At 38.7% G+C, this 7,934-nt stretch overlaps 1 pseudogene; it reads left to right on the top strand.

Moving 5' to 3' along the window:
- The window catches only part of LOC141670836 (histidine kinase 5-like), a 65,646-nt pseudogene continuing 57,712 nt past the window's right edge, over positions 1–7,934 (top strand).

The raw sequence follows: 7,934 nt of genomic DNA, 5'->3' as shown, positions 1-7,934 counted from the left end.
ATGGAGAATGATCACAGTAAAGAAATGGATATGGAAGTCCTATCTTTAGCGTGGCCCGAAGATATTAATGATATAGGTAAACAATTTAAATTAGAAAATCCAGGAGCTGATGAAGATCTGTTTGAGCATCTTCAGCTTAATGAGAATCCTACATCAGCTGATTTAAATCATCTTCATGAGCTCACTACTTATAGTGAGAAAGGCTCCACACATATAAAAAACTGGGAGTATAAACAGGCTAATGTTGTACGGCTTCTGAGAGAAGAGCTTGATTCCCTTAGTAAGCAACAGAAGAAAGCCGAGCTCGAGAGATTAGAAATGATTAAAGAACATCAATCTGAAGAACTAATACATAGTGAAAATCAACGTCCAGTGGTTATACTGGACGGAACTTATGATATTTGGCAAGAAGTTCCTTGGAGGAGAAATGATGGCGCAGTTCATGATCAAATACTAGAAGTAGAGGCCGAGTGTGATAATGTCACATTTTGGAAGGAACGAGCTATGCATCTAGAAAAATTGTTAGATGCAAGCTTGCAGAGAGAGCAAATAGCCCAGGAGAAGTTGCAGGAAAGAATACAAAATCTAGAAAGTCAGTCACCTCCGGTAAAGAATTGTCACAAGCATTGAGAAGCGAAGATAATTATCTTCATTTTATTCTGCAAAATGCACCTGTAGTTATGGGGCATCAGGTAACTCAAATTGAAATAGGCTTAGACTTTCTTTTCCATTTGTTTTTACCAGTTTCCCGACGTTCTTATTTCAACCCGCATTGTTTTTTACTCTTCGGTTCTATTCTATTGGATATGTAAATGATGTTATTTGACTAACGTTATATAACGTTATATTGATAAGGAATGGCTAACAAAATGCAGAAGAGAACATTAATGAAATTTTTTTGCTAAATAATTAACCTTGAATTTAAATCTTCATCTCTTGGCAAAATCCTATATTTCATACTGCTGTTTCATCATCATCATCATCATCATCATCATCATCATCATCATCATCATCATCATCATCATCTTTTTTATGAAGTTCTATATGTTATTCTCATTGGTTTATTGATGTTATATTGAAGTTGTCTGTTTATAATCTGATTGTTATGTTTTGCTGAGTTGTGTTACCGATTCTGCTATAACCATTTTCGAATTTCAGGAGAAGAGGTATCTTAACAACTAGATGTTTTTGGGTTAATATGATATATATCTTGAAGTATGTTTTAGTGCATGGGTTTGTATTGAATAAAACTTTTAATATTAGATACAAATTTAGTGTCGAGGGAAGAATCTGGTAACAACAAAGATTGAGGTTTTTCGCCGGAATTAAGATCTATGACGGTGGTTCTTCGCCGGAAAATCAAGCGGTGTATGGTGGTTTGTGGTTGTTTTAGGCTGAGATCGATCAGAGTAAGTGGTGGCTCCCTTATCAGCTCTCAACTTCTTACCCCTCTCAATGTGCCTACGTACCCTTTATATAGGGATCAAGCCTGACGTAGTTCTTGTGGAACAAGAAATCTAATGGGTTTAGACTTCTTATTCCTAGGCCCGGTAGAAGCCCATCCAGAATCCATCTTCCACTAGTTTTAGGAATGTCCAACTATGAGGCCCAACCGCGAAGGCCCAAGGATCGTCCGTAATCGTAGGACTTCACGGATAGTACATCTCCCTGCGCAAAGATAATACTCCGTTACAGCTATCTCCCTTGATTTACGGACGCAGGTATAGCCATGGTTCACCCCAAGTGTCGGACGCATCCCAGTCCCCCGAATGAGGATAACCCACCAGATAACAGGACAGGTGATCCCAAGCTCTTGGGTGCAAAGTGCAGGATGACTCCAAAGTTCTCCAACGAGGACACCCGTTGAATACAAGAACATAGCTCCCAAAGCACACACCAAAGTTAACCCCGCATCCCCAACGAGGACACCTCTTGAATACAGAAGGAGGCCTTCAATCATCAGGCATACCCCTGGAGGCCTTCAAGCTTTTCACGGTCATCCCCTCCTTGACCGTCTCAAGGAGGGAATTCTTCTAAGAGTACCTACACAAATATGTTAGTAAAGATAGTCATTCATTGCTCCTTTTCATGCATACTTTTGCCCTGAGGTCACCATTGAGAGTGTATTAACCAAACACATGACGCATCCTCAGACCCTGGGCGCGTCCTCACCCTTATGAAGCATGTATTGTGTCCTCAACAACCCCCTCTCACAGCATTCCACAGTGACAGGACGCGTCCTAGGCGTGTCCTCCATCTTCTATTGCCAAAAAACCACAATTGCCAGATACTTTCACCATGGTGGACACGTCCACTACGCCTAGACGTGTTATGCCCTAATCATGTCCCTTCAAGCTTTCTTATCATAAAGTCATCCTTCACAAAACACACCCTCAAAGTCGGGTGCGTCCTGTATGCCTTGAAGCGACCTCACCTTCTACAACGCAATACCGAGTTTGACCGTAATTAGTCCGCATTTGACCCGCGTCAATCAAATGCCAAATTTTGGGTATAACAACTACCCCCCAAATTCTATTTGCAGTTGAAAACAAAATTGGAAATTTACTTAAAACCATAAGCAATATTTGGATTGACCCATTTGTAATACATGTGGACGCCACCTGTTTCCTGAACGCGTCAAACCTTCAGACATTCAATATCGACCGTTGCGTGACAGCTGGTATACACGTCAGCATCATTCTCTTCTATAAATACCTCTCACCAACCCACAATCTTACTTTACTCTTTCTCTCTCTCTAAAACCGCCATTACCGCCTTGAAGCTTGAGATCCACTATTCCGACGATTCAACCGGCCATTCTTCAAGTTTTTACAATCAATAGAACCCCCAAGTCTCAAGGTACGTAAATTCCTTTTCATTTCTTCATTTTATCGATTGAACATCTCACAGTAAGTAAGAAACCGTTTGTATCCTCTTTTTTCACACAATTGTTCTTCTTTTCCTTCTGTATGTATAGTTGTATGTATAGGCCAAAATATCATGTTTTGCTTTCTTTTGATTTCCATTTAAGTGTTTTTAGGGTTTCATTGAATTTCCCCCAAATTGATTATAGCCGATTAAAATTCCATTGCATTTAACCATTTTGGACGCGTCTTCCCGTCAGGGTGCGTCCTACTTATTTTTATCACCATTTCGAGTTCTCAACCAAACGTTGTTTAGACGCACTGTCCACCTAGGATGCGTCATCTTAGTATGTTTTCTTCGATAGAATTTTAGGACGCGCCTTCACGACACCTTCTCTTTTCCCTTGCTTTACATATTTTCAGTTTCTTTTATAAACATGGACGTGTCCTCAAAATTTTCTTCCTTCTTGTTTCAACTGGAGGACGCGTCTTCATCTTCTCCTTTCCACCCGTTCAAGGTTGTCAACAAATGCCTTGGGATTTACTCCCCACCTTCTATTTCTTTCACACCTGAGCTCCCAGAACTTCATAGGACAAATTCCTTTCTTGGAGTAGAAATACGCATCTTTGAACTCCTCAAATCAAAACCTCGATAATGTCATATTCTGGTTCTGATTCTATGGATCACGTCCCTATAAGCTCTAGAACGAAAAAGAAAAGATTAAATTAAAAAGAACTACAATTCTCAACACTAGGTCAGCCATCGAAGATTGGTCTGATGATGAAATTGTCCCCACAACCAGCCAACAGCCCTCACGCGTGATTGTTTCTGACAAGGATGCGTCTCCTGCTCAGGATGCGTCACCCTCTCAGGACGCGTCCCCTCTTAGCGTAAGTGAATTTGAGAAGAGGGTTCCTGACCCTGAAAAATATCTTGTGTCTCCTCAAAAATCCGATCCTCCCCTAGAACACTGGGAACCCTCAGATGTTGAAGTGGATTGTGACTGGACAGAGCTTGATACCCTAACAGAAGCAGAGAAAAATGCTCGAAGGAAAAAGGAGAACAAGCTAGCTTGTGTAACTCTTGACTTCACTGTGACTAACTTGGAGATCCAGTGGTTCATGAAGTATTATGATATGGAGGGCATCTGGGCGCGCCCTCTTCGAACAATGAGGCCACACATCTTTAACATTGGAAATCAAAGGATCCTCAGAATGGTGCTTACACCAAAATTAATCTCTCTAGGCGTGGGCGCGCCCTTACACCCATTCATCAAGAAGATTTTGAGATGGTATGACGTTGCCCCTGTACAACTATCTCCTAATTCCTAAAAATTAGCTTGGGATTTGTATATGATGTACCACAACCTTGGACTGGGTGCGCCCTCCATAAAGGAGTTCAGCTTTTTCTATAGTATCAGAAAATCCATCCCAGGCTATCATTTTCTTGTAGTCAACAAATGGCTAAATAATAAAGGATTTAACGAGGGGAAGATCAGCCATGAACGAGACTGGAAGGAGCCGTTCTTCTACATTTTTTATGCAAAATGAGCCCGTGTCTGTTTTAACCTTGAGCCAAGTAAGTTTCACCGTATGGACGCGTCCTATACCCATGACGCGTCTTATTCTTTTCACACATCGTCGTATTACTTACTTTCCTTTTCTTTTCTTCTAGACAAAAGAACCCAAAGAGAACTAAAAGGAAAAAAGAAGAAGAGGGCAGGGAAAGTATTAAGATATACTGAGGAGCATTTTAACCTCAAGGATATGATCACGGAAGACAACCTCAAGGATACGAGCATTTTAACCTCATTTGTTGAAATTTAAATGAGAGAGTTTCTTGTGCCAATTCCAGCTTTCTTCAATTGATGCTCTACTTAACAGAAAGATTGCATAACCATCAGTACTTGTTGAAAAGCTTGGCTTCATAAATGTTACCATGCCTGTATCCTTTCAGAACAACTTTGCCTATAGATTTGCTTACAACTTTATAGTATTCTTCAAAGAAATCCACATGATAACCACTGTCACAGATTTGACTCACACTCAGCAGATTATGTTTAAGTCCTGAGACTAGAGCTACTTTTTCAATGATGACATTCCCAAGATTGATATTTCCATATCCCAGAGTTTTTCCCATATTGCCATCTTCATAAGAAACACCTAGGCCAGCTTTCTCCACAAAGTCTGATAGCAAGGCTTTATTTCCAGTCATATGTCCTGAACATCCACTGTCCAGAACTAAGATGTTCTTCATGTTGCCCTGCAATCACAAAGACCACTAATGATTAGTTTTAAGGACCCAGACTTGCTTGGATCCTTTGGCCTTATTAAGTTTGTTAACATTTGCAGCGGATTTAGTATCAGAGTTTATGTTAACAGTTTTCTTATCAGAATTTGCAATATCAGACTTTGCATCAGAACTTACACTAGAAGGAATAATGCTAACTTTCTTTAAAGAATGTTTTATTTGATAATAATCATAGTACAAACTATGATATTCGTTACAATTATAAATGGAATGCCATAAACTACCATAATGAAAACAAGGATTTTGTGGCTTATATCTAACAGACTGACTCTTAGCTCCTCACTTTAAGGGTAAGGAGTTTATGTTCTTATTCTTCCTGTAAAAAGAAGCCAGATGGTTAGAATTTCCACAGTTATGACATGTTTTTCTAGGAGCATTAGGAACAGGCTTATAATTGTTACTTTTGTTCACACCTTCCTTTCCATTCCTATTTTTCCTAGGTGGCTTTACCTTGGTTACATTTTTAACCTGTATCAGCTTATGCTTAAGCCGCTTCTTAGTCATTAAGCCTATGTTAACTTTAGTTGGCTTATCCTGTTTAGGTTTGTCAGAAGTTAATTTCTCCTTATTTTCTGATTTCTCAATATCAGACTTTGCAGTTAAAAACTTAACAGGATTTACCTTTGGTTTTTGTTTAACAACTATAGGCTCAGTTTCTACAGTTTCTTTACTATTCTTATCATCTCCATAACCTAAGCCCTCTTTCCAGTTTCCACTACTAAGAATATCCTGAGTTGAGTTAGTCCAAGTTCTGATAATCTCTCTTTCCTTTTCTAACTCAGTTTTTAGAGATTCATTCATTTTTAGCACTTCATCCCTAACATAAAAGGCATCATCTCTATCTTTCTGAGTTTGATGGAACATGACTAACTCTTTTTCTAAATAATCATTCCTCTTTTTATAAGCAAGATTTTCAGAAGTTAATCTTTCACATGTTAAAGTTTGATCTTTATAACTAAAGAACATGGTTTTAAGATATCTTCTCAACTCAGTAATATCATCAGTATGAAAGGCATAAGTAGTTTGAGGTACCTTTATGTCAGCAGTATCAGAACTGCTATCAGCATTTGCCATCAAGGCATAATTTTCCTCATCCTCAGAATCTGAAGCATCTGACCAGCTTTTCTTCTTTGTGATAAGAGCCTTGCCTTTGTCACTTTTCCCTTTTCTACAATCAGGAGATATGTGGCCTTTCTCACCACAGTTGTAGCATTTAACATTTGAGTAATCTCCTTTGTCAGACTTTCCTCCTTTGCCTTCAGATTTTCTGAAACCTTTCTTATCAGAAATTGCACCCTTCCTGAAAGACTTTTTTCCTCTCCTGAATTTCCTGTATGCAATCTTTGTAATTCCTTTCACCGTAAGAGCGCACAGCTTCATCATCTCTTCATCAGGGTCCATCTCAGGTATACTTTCAGTTTCTGAGTCATGATCACTATCAGAACTTGATGACTCTGTATCAGACTTTGTGATGAGAGCCTTTCCCTTGCCTTTCCTTGAGGCAGCTTCTTTGGGAATTTCCTCCTCATCCACAAAAGCAATTGTCCTTGACTTTCTTCCATTCCTCTTACTTCTTTGTTCCATCTCAAGTTCATGAGTCTTGAGCATCTCATAAATTTCATCAAGAGTTATTTCTTCAAGATTATAGTTGTCTCTTATTATTGTGGCCTTTAAATCCCATCTTTCAGGAAGAGCTAACAGGAATTTAAGATTTGAATCTTCTATATCATATTCCTTGTCTATTAGTGACAAGTCATTCAAGAGTTTGACAAATCTGTCATATAAATCAGTTAATGACTCATCAGGCTTTGAGTCAAAGTGCTCATACTCTTGAGTGAGTATAGTCTTCCTGTTTTTCTTGATTGAATCAGTTCCCTGACACCTTATTTCCAAAGCATCCCATATCTCTTTTGCAGTCTTGCATTGAATTACCATGTTTGACATGACATTATCAAGGGCACTATGCAACAAGTGTCTTACCTTTGCATCCTTTGCAATCGATGAGATATCTTCAGCAGTGTAATCACTTTTCTCCTTTGGTACACCTGCAACTTCCACAAAGAGTTTGGTTGGCATATGTGGTCCTTCATTAATCCTGTCTAGATATTCTGGATCTGTAGCTTCCAGAAACATAGCCATCTTCACTTTCCATATGGGATACTCAGAAGGTTTCAACATGGGAACTCTTATAGTCTCATATCGACTATGGGTTATGGTTTTTGGAGGTTCTTCAGTTTTGCTGGGCTTGGTTGGAGTTTCTGTTTCAGACATGATTGTTTTTGGATCTTAAACTGTATGTGTGTTAACAGATCTGCTCTGATACCACTTGTTAGGTCACACACACTGTAGAAGGGGGTTGAATACAGTGTTTACTACAATCAAATCGAATTAAAGAACACAAGTAACAGAACATAGATTTTATTCAACACAATAAACTCTGTTACAATATGGAACTGTCCTCTCTCAGTGATGAACAAATTATCACGAGAGCTGCTAGGGTTACAAAGAATAATAACTTCAATTAAGATAACACATATAGTGTAAACCTTATGTCTGTGTTTATATACTACACAGTTACAAGATAAGTTCTAATTGATATTGAATATAATTCTTCTTCCTAAAATATATCAATCAGATATCTTCTCTTCCAAGTATTCTATTCTTCATAGAATTCTTCTCCATGCATATTTCTTACTGTCTTAGTCTCGACCTTCTTTCCTTTCAATCAGCCGCCTTCCTTATCTGAAAGTCACCGTAAG

Source organism: Apium graveolens, chromosome 7, assembly GCF_009905375.1.
Source record: "Apium graveolens cultivar Ventura chromosome 7, ASM990537v1, whole genome shotgun sequence".
Lineage (NCBI taxonomy): Eukaryota > Viridiplantae > Streptophyta > Magnoliopsida > Apiales > Apiaceae > Apium > Apium graveolens.
The sequence above is the reverse complement of the archived record's forward strand: the minus strand, read 5'-3'. Positions and strand labels throughout refer to the sequence as shown.